Below are 13,960 nucleotides of genomic sequence, written 5' to 3' on the forward strand. Positions count from 1 at the left end.
ATTCAATATTCCCATTTTGTCATTCCTCTGTCAACGAAAATTGTTCGGTGTTTTAAATTGTCGTGTTTAATTTTTTCTCTCCTTTCCATTTAGAAACCTGACACAAATTTCATTCATGAAGCGTTCGATACATGCGTGGGAGGTTGTACACTCAAATCCAGGGCCGCAAGAAATCGTTCAAAATACATGCAAATAGTGGGTTCCTTCTTCATACACCCAGCATTAGAAGTGAACATCACGGGACACTCGGACAGGGCAAGACTTTAACAAGAGTACCGGATACGGACAGGGCAATACTTTAACAAGAGTCCCGGAAACGGACAGGGCAAGACTTTAACAAGAGTCCCGGAAACGGACAGGGCAAGACTTTAACAAGAGTACCGGATACGGACAGGGCTAGACTTTAACAAGAGTCCCGGAAACGGACAGGGCAAGACTTTAACAAGAGTCCCGGAAACGGACAGGTCAAGACTTTAACAAGAGTCCCGGAAACGGACAGGGCAAGACTTTAACAAGAGTCCCGGAAACGGACAGGGCAAGACTTTAACAAGAGTACCGGAAACGGACAGGACAAGACTTTAACAAGAGTACCGGAAACGGACAGGACAAGACTTTAACAAGAGTCCCGGAAACGGTACATCACAAGCTTATGGTCTGTTTTCTACGATTTTGATCAGCAAACACGGCAAAAATATATCATTAGTTGTAAAAACGTATTTTAGGTAGTATCATCCATCACCAGGTCGTTGAATTCTTTTGCAACATATGAATGAAAGGACAGAGGGTAGATAGTCAAACCAAGAGCTCTATTTGTAAAATATTTCCCAAACATTGACTAAATTCAACATTCTCTGGGTTTTTTCAAACACTTAAAAGTATTTCATTTTCTCATGTTTGCTGTCGTACTTCATTTGATTGAGTGATTGTATATTGTTTAACGTCCCACTCGAGAATTTTTCACCCATATGAAGACGTTACCATTGTTGGTGAAGGGCTGCAAAATTTAGGCATATGGTCGGAACTTCGACCTTTGAGCAGGGAGACTTACGGCCTTTGATCAGAGAGATCCCGTGGGGATCCAGGTTAGAATAGGTCCTCAGTACCCCATGCTTAGTATAAGAGGCGACGAAATGGGGTGGTCCTTCGGATGAGACTTCAAAAACCGAGGTATCGTGTCACAGTACACGTGTGGCATGATAAAGATCCCTCCCCGTTCAAAGACTGTAAGCACCTAGCATAGGCCTAAATTTTGCAGCCCTTCTCTGGCTATGATGACGTCTCCATGTGAGTGAAAAATCCTCAAGAGGGACGTTAAACAGTATACAATCAATTTAAGCAGGGAGGGATTTTTATCGCGCCACACCTGCTGCGACACGGGATCTCGATTTTTGCGGTCTCATCCGAAGAACCGCCCTATTTAGTCATATTCTACAAGGGGTACTGAGGACCCATTTTAACTTGGATCCCCACGGCACTTCATTTGAAGTTGGTGACATGTCAATATTAGTCAGTGAATTATTCTTTGGACGATGAAAACAGACGTTCTAGAGATTTATGTGCAATGGTGAAGGTGGAAATTTAAAGGGTCAGTGAATGATTAGGGCTAAATTTGGGGGGATACCACGTTCCTGTAAAAAGTACCTAAGTAAGGAAGCTTTATTGCAATTTATGGCCTTTATATGTCGCCGATTCTTGCCAAGATTTTAAGTCCACCCTCTCTACATGTATTTTGCTATTTTTAAATATCATATAAGATCTTTTCAAGGTTGAAAGGAGACCTGGCCATATGTTAAACAAATCTGAACCACCTTTACCGAAATATGTTTTTGTGAGGTGGTAGAAATGGGCCCAGTTGTTGAGATATTTTGAAATCGTTTATAGGTGGATGATGAACAAGACTGTTGAAATCATGCGAGCGAATGAACAAATTAGTTTTGTTTTGATGGAATGATTTGACCTTGTTTTTCAGTGATTTAACAAAAACCTATTTATCGCATGTACTGTACCACAAACTCAATAACGTCTCAATGTAACTGATTTCCATATAATTCATGCAAATAAAAGTTTATAGGACACACATCCCCATTCTGTTGATGAAGGTCACCTTTAACATATATCCGTTAGTCTTACTGAATGGCGGGGAGGATACAGTGAAAGAAAGAAGGTTTAGTTTGAACGTGTATAAAAATGTAAAAGAAACGACATTGATGGATGAACGGAAGTGCAAAATGCCACCTTACAGTATAAGTGAATGATTTGACAGGTTCACTAATTGATAATCGATTGAAATAGTCGTGCTACATACTAAACTGATACCGTTAAGTTCAATACCTTGATATTAGTGTTCAGGTGTGTTGGAAGACCACAAAGCTAACCACAAAGCCATCTTTAACGGAATCAATTAACTCAGTCCCCGACTAAGTACATGTATTGCGAATTTGCTCTCACCACTTTATTGAACTTCAGAAGTGCCTGTATGATAATATTCTAAATTAACAGATTTTTTATGATTTGAATGTTTATATTATGTTGAAATATCTATTAATTTAAAATCATAAATTGTTTATGTTCATTTGTACTAAATTTGAATTTGCTCAGCAACAAGGACGCAATACGGGTGATGGGGATTCATGTCTGTTTCCATTGTCAAAGAACTGTCGACATTCCGCGAACTTCTGTGAACTTGCTTGACTTTAATGAGAATGGCACATATGAGGATTATACAGAGATACATAATTTTGTACCGTATTACATGTATGTACAATTTAACCGCTGTTTGTATAAAAAACAAAAAAAACTGCAGTAAACCATTTTAAACTGGTTGGGTCTAATCGCCCAAATAAGATATAATACTTCAAATGAGATGTCATCGCCCGATCGGGATATATATATATATATATGACAATACAGGGATCGAAATTAACTTTTTCTACCACAGGCTAATTTTAGCCTGTGGGTAAAAAATCCACAGGCTAAAATGAAAACCTACAAGCTAAAATGAAAATAATGAAGCAGTGCTCTTTTTATATATATTTTTTTTCAATCAGTGATTTTCCCCATCATTACTGAGCCTAGTGGGTCAACAGGCAGCGTTTGGACAAGACACTAAGTTACGTAAGTCATATGGTGCAATGTCTAGGTCTCTTGATTATCGCACCTCTAACAGTCTAATCCACGACTTGTTTACCGCAGGTCTAGATCCAGTCTTCCAATTTCATGCCACATCAGGGTTGTCACTAGTGATTTTTTAAAGCGAATACAGGACTCATGGCTTTATAAGCAGCACGATCACGAGTCCTATGACTTTTTTGATAATCGTCTACGCGGTGAGAAATACACCCGTGTCGTCACTACAACCCGACCTCAATATGACAATGACATTCTCATGATTCTGATAAAAATAACTACCGGAAGACTTGGTAAAACATAGATTCCGATATTTTTTTGTAGATAAATGAATAACAAAAACGTCATACTTGGAATTATTCAATTTAATCACCCCTATAGGTGAACAGGACTCGTGGCACATGTCGATATGCGGTGTCCAATCTCTAAAGCATTTGTTTGACTCCGAGTTTCTTAAAAAATCATAAAAGAAAAATCCGGATAAAAACGGTTATTGAAATCGGTCGTTCATGTAAGCGTTTGTATGATTCAGAGTGCAAGTTTGAGAAAAGCGAATAGCGCATCACCGTATAAAACGGATACGATACGATCATAGTTTGTAAATCACCACTCGCTAAGATTTTCGAGTGTCCATTATTTTTACTGGCTATTTTTCACATGTACTCGCATTTTGCGAGTATTTCTCGCTAATTTCGACCCCTGCAATATCTCAATTGAGAGATATTGCACAAATCATATTACTTCTTACGGAGTATGTACAACATATCGCAAGATGTCTGATGTGTGAATCTAGATAATACATACTCTCTGTTGATCCCTAATTACTGAAATAATATCATATTACTCCAAATTCGCTAAACTTCTATTATTTAAGGTATTCAATGTATAACGATCGTATTTCATAGCTAGTAAATGGATGGTGGGATTTTTGTAATCATGGTATCATTTTGAATGGTTCATCAAATAAAAATAATCCACCATAGAAATTTTGAAAATGTTATTTCCTGCTTGATTTATTTCACCTATGATTCAACATTGAAGTCTATGGGAAGAGCATGTTTTATCAAAATATCTTTCAAAGAAATTATATTTTCATACAAATCTCTTGGTAGAAAGTACAAAGGGCAGGTAACTCTTCAAAAAGTTTCAAGTGCAAAAAGGTCGGTTTCTAATCACTTTAATACCAGTAATAATCACAATTTTTCAGCAATCCAGTGTTGAATTTAAAAGTGGTTTCGTTTTATACTGTTTTTAAACGTTCCTCTCGAGAATTTTGCACTTATATGGAGACGGTACGTACCCATTGCCGGTGAAGGGCTGCAAAATTTAAACTTATGCTCGACAAGTACGGACTTTGAGCAGGGAGATCCTTATCGTGCCACACCTACTATGACTCGGGGATTCGGTTTCGCAGTCTTCTCCGTAGGACTGCCTAGTTTTTTCTTCTCATCTTACGACAAAGAAGGGTATTGTAACCCGGATCTCCACGGGACGAAAGTTAGATAAGATATAAAATGATTAAAATTCCTGAAGTGGGAAGCAGGACAAGTGTCATGAATATGTATAATATATAGCACATAAATAGCAATGAACTCTTAAATGAACATAACTGCCCTAACTGAAGAAATATTTAATATAAAGCACAGAAAATTTCAATTTATTTGGATACCCACTTCCGCCCCTACCCGGGGTTGACCGCTCAACCATCTAGGCAAGTCAAAAACTTGCTTTCGATGACGATGGAATTCTCGCCATGCTGTCACACGCTACACGGTCATTGAGAATGAAAATGGATATATATATATATATATATATATATATATATATATATATATATATAAAGCACAAACAAACAATTATAACACCCAACCTTACGTTTACCCCTAGGATCTAAACGATACATGTGATAATCAATTAATTAATATATAAAGCACTAAATAATCGCAACTGGGTACTGGAAATTTTCGCCCCAGCCCGGGGTCGAACCAGCACTTGGTTTGCCGTTAGTAAAACTTGAAATAGTTGTACCAAACTTTTGTGGTGCACCTCGAGTTAATCCATCTGCTAGTACTCGAATTACTTTTGCACTTAATACGAAGCTGGGATCAGTGGTACCCCCTACTTCCCATTGTTTCCAACGATAGTTAGAGTCCTGTTTTGCACGTTCCATGCATCAGTGTGTAAACAAGTCCAGTATGTCTTCGCAGGGGAAACTTCTATTACCAGAAATAAAGGAGTTTTGGTATTCCGATGTCAAGTACCAATGCCATAAGGGACAAATTTGTTTCCTTTAGGAAATAAATTTGTGGTTGGAGGATTTCATTATGAACCAAATCCTTACAATTTTCATAATAGTGCGTCATCAAGTTTTATTATTCAACTACCTAACCTTGGGTTTTCAGGTAAAGCACCAATACCGTGGGGTCCACCTTGAAATGTGGGACAAAACCATTTAGGCTTTTGGCATAAGGTATCTCCTACTTACCAAGATTAGAATATCAATCAGAAACCGAAAACAAAAATGCATTCAAACAGAAATTCATCAGGTATGACCAAGTCAAGAATTGGACTCCTCCTGATCAATCGAAAGATTTATTGAGGAGTTTTGAAGGCAAAACCAGTGCATCCTTCTCAACTATATTACAGAGGAATCATGAAATAGAGTTTGAGGAACTATTTCACATGATGGAGAAGAGATTTGTAATTACGAAAATACCGTATACAGTTATATAAAAGTTAAATAAGCTAGCCGCAACGAAACAGGAACCAGAGGGTTTGCTGATAGAGTGCTACAACTTCCTCAAGGACTTTACAAAACATTCCTGATGATGTTTTGTATTCTTGAGCCATCAATCGGATTTGTCTAGGCTGCTGCGACCGAGAAGCAGTACCGTTTATTCACTTGACGACAATGGAGGATGTTATTATTAATACATGTAAGATAAAGTGTTTTCAGCATTATTAGGCCAGATCAAAAGCCAATGGAATGTCAGGGGTGTGATACCTAGTTATGACTCTACAGCCACAGAACAGGAGTTTCTTTAAAAGTAACTCGCGTCTATTAACATGTATTTGCAATGTGCATAGTATCAGGGTATCGAAGTCTATTGTAAAGAATTAAGTTTGTTGATATGGATATGTTTAATGAGGAGTGGGCTCATGAATTTATTTGTCAATAGAAGAGTATTGCGCCGTTTATTTGAATTCATTTTTTTTTTTTTTTTTTTTTTTTTACTTTTAATCTATTTTAGTCAAAATGTAATACATGGAATGTAAGTAGGTTTAAGCAAGAAGGCGTAAGTCCAATATTAAAAAAGCAGGTGGTATTCTTAAGTTGTGTACCAAATTACAGGTGTATTTGTCCACGTGAGTAATCTCCTTAGTACAGTGTTACTATGTAAAATGGTGTCGTTAGACGCCTTAGTTTGAACTGTATGTAGTGTCATAATAGCAATACGCGTCAAGAATGATACTTAGTAATGTGTTATATTTTCAGCAAAGTGGTGAATTTAAATGTTTGCTGTTCTTATCATAAGCAGGAAAACAAGTATGGTGTGAAGAGGATGAGTTTTTTCTCCTGATTCCAGACAGTCAGCTCGAATCTGTCGTACACAGGTGATAATATCGCTACATGAATATTGGAAGTTAACGATTGAAAAGCTAAAGTCATTCCCTTTTCCTTATTGCCGTTAACGTCTGAAGTGAATCTGAAAACAATGCTACTTGTTTTAGCCATGCGAACACCGCACTCGCCACTCAAGACCACCCAGCACCAATAGAGAGTGACGACGAATATCATCTGGTTGCCCACCATCTCTATGTTCCATTCGACGACTATGCCCGAGTCGAAGAAGACACCACTACTTCGGAAGCCTTGCCTAATGCTACCATCGTATACCCCATCTAGATAATACAAACAGTATGTGAGAGCAAAGACGAAGACCCCGCAAGGGAAACTATCGAATGTAAAAGCATTGCAGGCCATAGACTTTACTCGTAACTGGATCGATATGACGGTGAAAACAGAAGACCTTTTACTAGAACTGCAGACCATTGAACACAGCAAAATATATCATAATTTTAACTTTGCAACGACATACCTGCATCAGATCGTTTTTCGTGAAAAACAGTGACTCTGTTTACATATGCACAGTGCCCTAGTGATAAGTATAAATGGATGTTAACACATAAGCCATGTATATTGCCAATAAAAGTAATTTCATTCGAAATATTTCTTTTTCATAATTTTTACAGTGATCGGTTATACTTCTATGATACACTAGACATTTCCGGTTATGGATAAAATAGTTGATATTACATGTACATGTAACATGCAGTAGTTAGAAATTATAGTTCTCAGCAGAATATACATGTGACGGCTTCTATACTGTGGTGCGGGTTCTAAAACAAAAACAAAAAAACAAAATGTATTCGTGAAATACCGATGTTCCCGGATTACAAAAAATTAAAATGGAACTGTAAAAAATCGTAGTGTTTTCTTTAAATTTCCAAAAACAAGGTCACAATGTCAACAAATCTAGTATCTTTGGAAAGATCTCACACAAAACACACATGCTTAACAAAACCGTTGTCCCTCTTTATTACCTGTTATTTGAAAGATATGGTTCTTAAAGTAGGTCAAATGTAAATGTCACCATATCGAAGATTTTTGTGTCAATAAAAAGGCCTTGCCATAAGGACTACACATACCACCTATAAAAGGTTGACCTCTTTTGGTGTAAAAGATATGACCAATGTTAACGGTTTTTTCAAACATTTCCAAAAAGCTAAGTCGAAGTCACAAAGTCAACAAATTTAGTATTGTTGGAAAGGTGTTCTCACAAGAAATACACATGATTAATATCAAATGTTGACCGTTTGATTACAATGTTCGTTATCTTCACCTTTTATATACATGTAGAAGAAATGACAAATGGGAATAGGAATTCCCTGTTTAAAACTGATTTTACATTGAAAAACAAGAAATAACCCGTCATTTCATGTAAAGAATGCGGGAAATATATACTGTTATTTAACATATCAAAAGCACTTTTATTCCAAATACTTGTTTATTCTTTTTTAGTTTCATAACCAGGATTTCAGCTACAAATAGATAATAATATCACAGAAATTGGTCACCCCTGTCGTATCCTTCGTTTCATGTTGCAAATATCCAAGCATTATTTTTTAACCCAAATATTGGGTTTGTATACAATAGTTTAACCAAATTTAGAAAATTTTACATAAATTTGAATTTTGCCTATGTTTTCAGCATGAGGTTTCATTCGATGGAGTCAAAAGCTTTTTCAAAATCGACAAAAAGCAAAATTCCTTCATCAGCTGATTCTTCGCAGTATTCTAATACTAGTCTATCATTCTCTCCAATATGTCGACCCTTGATATACGCGCACTGATATTTATGTTATCAGATTATCTGAAACATTTTGAAGTCTTTTTGCAAATACAAATGCTATACTTTTATAGTCAGTGTTAGTTAAGGTCTATAGTTTTATAAGTCTTTTGTATCTCCTATTTTAAGATTGGAGAAATTACAGCTAATCATTGTGTATAGCTTAACTGATTATTTCCATAAATATTTGAGTGTGTCATGGAATAAATCTTTAATACGATTCCAGAAACATAGGTAAAATCCATTTGTTAAGCCAATTAAACCAGGAAATTTATTTAGTTTTAAATTATCAACAGCTTCTGAGGAGATTCTTCCCATGATTGTATATCATTATCCCTCATGTCACTGTCTAGTGCAACAGATTGTAAATAGTCATAACTTTCGTCATCTGATATATTTTGGGAAGAATATAAACCTTCATAAAAATTGCATATACCGTACATTTATGTCGGTAGTTTTTTTAGGGGGAAAAGTTTTAAATCTTTTATAACACTTTGTTTTTGTCTACTTTTTTCCAAAGATTAGAAACAACTCGTACATTTCTCACCTTCAGTCTTGATCGTATAAAAGCACCTTGGCATTGTTTGTTATATAGGTTGTCTAACTCTGCCTCGATATTTCGTTTTCATTCATATCAATGTTTATATAGTCTGATTCCTCAATGTCATTTCTTTTTCTGAAGTTCAAATTCTTTCATTTAGCGTTTTTCTTTTTCTTTTTTAGCAAATTGAATAGAAAAGTCTCGAGCTTTTAATTTGAATAATTCCTATTTATCTTGTGGTTCTCCTGAGTCATCATTTTTTATCTCAGTAATCAGGCTTTGAATTCCCATTCTAGATTCTAAATCATTTTTATGCTCTCCATTTTTATAAGAATATAAAATAGTATTCGAAGAAACCGGTTTTCTCATGTCCCGCAGCTTTGTTATTTTTCTTGGCAATTAACAATAGAATACACATCGTTGGTTGAAAATTGTCATTTACTAATGACGATTGAAGAAGTTGACAACTTATTTACAACCCCTATAATAGGGAGATCCCCGAGTATCAAAACTACAACTCAACTCAGACAACCTAAACAAGAATGACATTGGGATCTCCCTAATTTTTATAAATCTTGATAAATATAAACATAATAAAATAGAAAAATAAGGTGGCACCTTAAAATTTTTGCCACACAACACAAATATAGTAGCAGGTACAAAATAATCCATAAAAACTGATAAATAGTAAGATGAAATGGCACACATTACATTTTGATGAAGGTGGTAAGATTGGGGTGGTGGAGGGAAAATTTTCCTCTATAATCACATAAAAATTAATGCTTCCTTTCACTCGGACAGCTACAAACAAAGACATGATCACGTGACACTTAATCATTATTTCATTGGCTGCTGATGAGGGTGGATAAAAATACATCTCTGAATCAGCTAAAATGATTGGTTATGATTACTGATGACATAACGGGTAAAATAGATACATATCCTTCACTTGTGATCAAGAAACTAAAGAAGATGATTACATAACACAGACTACATAACATGATACATGTATGCACAGCATATAGTCATGACTAGACAAATTAGCCAAGTGTTAAAAATGATCACATAAAACATTATTTGAAAAATAATATTTAAAGATGATAGTTATTCAATTTCCAGCATCTTTTTCCTCTTTCGTTATGATTTGTTTTAAATGAAATGGGTGTTTTAGTACTCTGTGATCCGATATTCTCGATTTAGGTACATTACCTGGATTTTACGTATGATAACGTTTTCCAAATCATATATGAAATTATTACTTATAAACACAATATAATCTGCTACAAGGAATGTGTTTTGCATTGCACCATGTATAACCGTTTAAGTCCGGGTGTTTACTGTTCCATGAATGAAACATTCTTAATGCTTTAGTTTTCTAGAACTTGGATCCTGTGTATTCTCTAGTTTACAATTTAAATCTCCGCATATTATAACATTCTCTTCTGACATGTTCTTATTTTAAGAAATTATGCAAATCTGAGGGGAAAATACATCTCTCTTTGGGTTTGTTTGGTACATAAATGTTTATCAAAGAAAAAATGTCATCTACAGTACTGTAAACCGACTTTTATTCACGACTACTTAACTTCGCGATTTACCTGCGAGGAACTGTTTCACAGCGACTAATTTTCGCGATCTTAAATTTACACAAAATATGAAAGGTCAGGTTATCGGCGAGAAATATTCGCGATGAAGAAAATTTCTCTCACGCGAATAAAAGTTGTTTTACAGTATTTTTACCTTTAAATACAATCTTCTTCCGTCTATTGTTGTATGTTTTTCTAGTGTATCAATATTCAAATCTTTTTTAAAATAATATAGATCTCTCTTACCAAATTGTGATTCGCTGAAACAGTGATGATATTTTTCAAACCATCTTGCATTATATGTTGTATGATTTTTTCTATGTATAATGGGTTTCTTGCAGAAATGCAATATCAACATTAGTGTCTCGTAATCAGTCATAAACAATTATCATTTACCTGTAATACACATACAATAAAGTATTTATTTTCATTATAGTACGCTAGACACAGAAAATTATACTTGAATGTACATTATAGAGTAGCACTCAATAGAATGTGCCCTGCGTAACACAATACAGTGTAATGCTTTTCGTTAAACTTCGAAGGAGTTTAGCCAGAGCCCCATCCCTGACAGCTACCCTATAAATTATTACTATCATCATTGTTATTGAATAGATTCTGGGAAATAAAAGGAGTATACAAAAGAAATATGAACTACATGATACAGCGGCTGCATTGTCTGTGGACGTAACTGGTGTTTCCAGATTAGCCCTACTCTCAATTTGGCATTCTTTATAGTAGATTTATCACTGCTATCTTCACTTTTTCACTCAATCTTTGGAATCATTTTGAATGATATTCCTCCTACAGTTTAGTCTCGCGTAAATGGGCTTTCGTTGTCATTTTTGAAGCGTAGCCATTATCAGTTTATCTGTTTATTTCTTCGAAAGAATATCGATATTTATACGTTTCACATCTTTGACCTAGTTTATGTTCGTTTTGAATGAAATGTTTTTGTTCTGTCGTTAGTAGCATTGCCAAGGAGACTTTGATTAGTTTTTGTTTGAGGCAGGCAAAACCCAACACCAACTGAATTGAAACTTGGCATTTATTATGTAAATGACGCAATAAAAATATGCAGTTGTATATACAAAATACCGGAATATAATCTATAGAAGGTCAGGAGACTAGTAAACATTGGACATATCAATTTAGCATCATATTATGCAAGCTTGTGTCCTATTTCTGGAAGATACAAAATATTGATAATAGGAATCAAAATATGCAAAATGCCACAAAAATAGCAGCCTGCTCTAAAAAAAAAAAAAAAAAAAAAAAAAAAAAAGGTGAGTTACAACAAACCAATTGGAATGAAATGTTGTAACAATAGAAAAAATTAATGTACAGTCACGTACATTCTACGTAACACATTAAAACATATACCTTATATATGCACAGTGTATATACTTAAAAAGCATGAAATACATAATAAGGTATTAATTTTATTAGGACATACAAGTCAATTTCTTAACATAGATGTGTTGCATCGTAATCTGTTTCAAATAATTCAAATAAAAACTTATGAGAGAATGCTGCGAAAAGAGACAAGATGAATGATTATTAGGACCATTGGCTAATTATTCAAAGCTTGAAACTATTGTTAATACCAAAGCATTTCCATAAATCAATCCGAAGGATACTTGTTTATAATTGCAAATCTTTGATGATGTAAATTATATGTTATTAGACAAAGTGTGGTCAATATCTTCATGTAACTAGCTCGATATCAATGATGACACTTGCATAAAAATTGCATCACATCCCTCGCACGAGAACCTAACCTTGATAATATCAGTCAGACCATGCCTGTGACTCACTAAGTCAGTGTGTCAAGTTCCTTGTTAGTACACCTGTCATGTCTTCCATTGTAATCTCGCACCAGACTTTCCGGTATAACGATCCAATCAAACTCCTCGAACATCTTAAAGTTACATCTTTTTCTTTGTACACTGCAGTTTATTTAGTCTGGCTGTTTCGCAGTCTGTAAAACAGCTTATGTACAACACGAAATATTTACAGATACTGTCTTGTTTGGAACAAAGCATGTCCGATTATATAGTTTAGTCACAGGTATTACAGTAATGGCTACAGGAAATGAAGGAGGGGAGGAGAATGTAAGCGAGCATGTGGTCATTCTTTCTAAGCTTCTGATTTGAATATACCATACTGAAATGTGAAATGAATTATTAATGAATTGACTGTAAAAGAGTACATTAGACAAAGTTTCGCTAAATATATATATAATAATGGATAATGAACACTAACCAATCTCATAACTCCCATAAGGAATACAAAATAAAGAGTTGAGCTAACACGGACTCCTGGACATATAAGATATATGTGTGCGTGTGTGTGTAAACCAACGACACATACACAGTTGAAATTTTAATGCAGATAAATGCCGACTTGTTTATGATGAAGTCGTTATCTGCGAAATGTCAAAAGACCTTTATGACGTCAGGCTATTTCAAAACAATTTTAAAATGTAAAGCCTGATGACATTTAAATGAAATTGCTTACGTTAAAATTATAAATCAAAATTCAAAAAGAAATTTCTAGCAGACCTGTGGACAATGCAACCATTATCAATTTAGATCTTACAACCGAACGATACATATTCAGCAGAATTATGTTTCTCTGGTCCCCATTTGGTATTAGTAACGATTTTTAATACGCTTGTCTTCGGACAGGAGGTATCATAGTACATAGTCCGTCCGGTTGTGGTTTTCTGTTTCTATTTTCATTTCTCTGTCATATGTCAAACTGAAACGTGCTGTGTCACCTTTTTCTTGAATTTTGTAGAAAATTTAGTTTTTAAGGCAACATTACACAGAGAGTACATGGTTTGTTCGTTTAACTTCTCGCATAGTTTTAAGCTAGGGTTTATTATTTTACAGAGTATTCGTACTGGTTTTGAAGAATTCTCCACTTTAAAAAAGTTTTGAGGAAACATTATATAGAGCACATGATTTGTTCGGCTATCACCTCTCAGAATTTTAAAACTAGGGGCTTCGTACTTCGAGTGTTTGTATGGGCATTGAAAATGTGCATACTGCAAGGATATTGATTTTTCTTCAATTGTCTAAATTCTGTGTTTATTACATGCAGATATTAAACTTTCGCATAATGCACGCTTTAATTTATTAAATTTTATACACCTGTCTTTAGATTTGTAGGAAAACCTAACCCATATGCTGATAAGATATGAAAATGACCATACATGTATAATGCTGACCCTCATTTATCTCGGAGAGTAAGCTAAGTACTTTTCTCTTACTCTGTACTCAATTGAGAATT

Source organism: Ostrea edulis, chromosome 1 (assembly GCF_947568905.1).
Source record: "Ostrea edulis chromosome 1, xbOstEdul1.1, whole genome shotgun sequence".
NCBI lineage: Eukaryota > Metazoa > Mollusca > Bivalvia > Ostreida > Ostreidae > Ostrea > Ostrea edulis.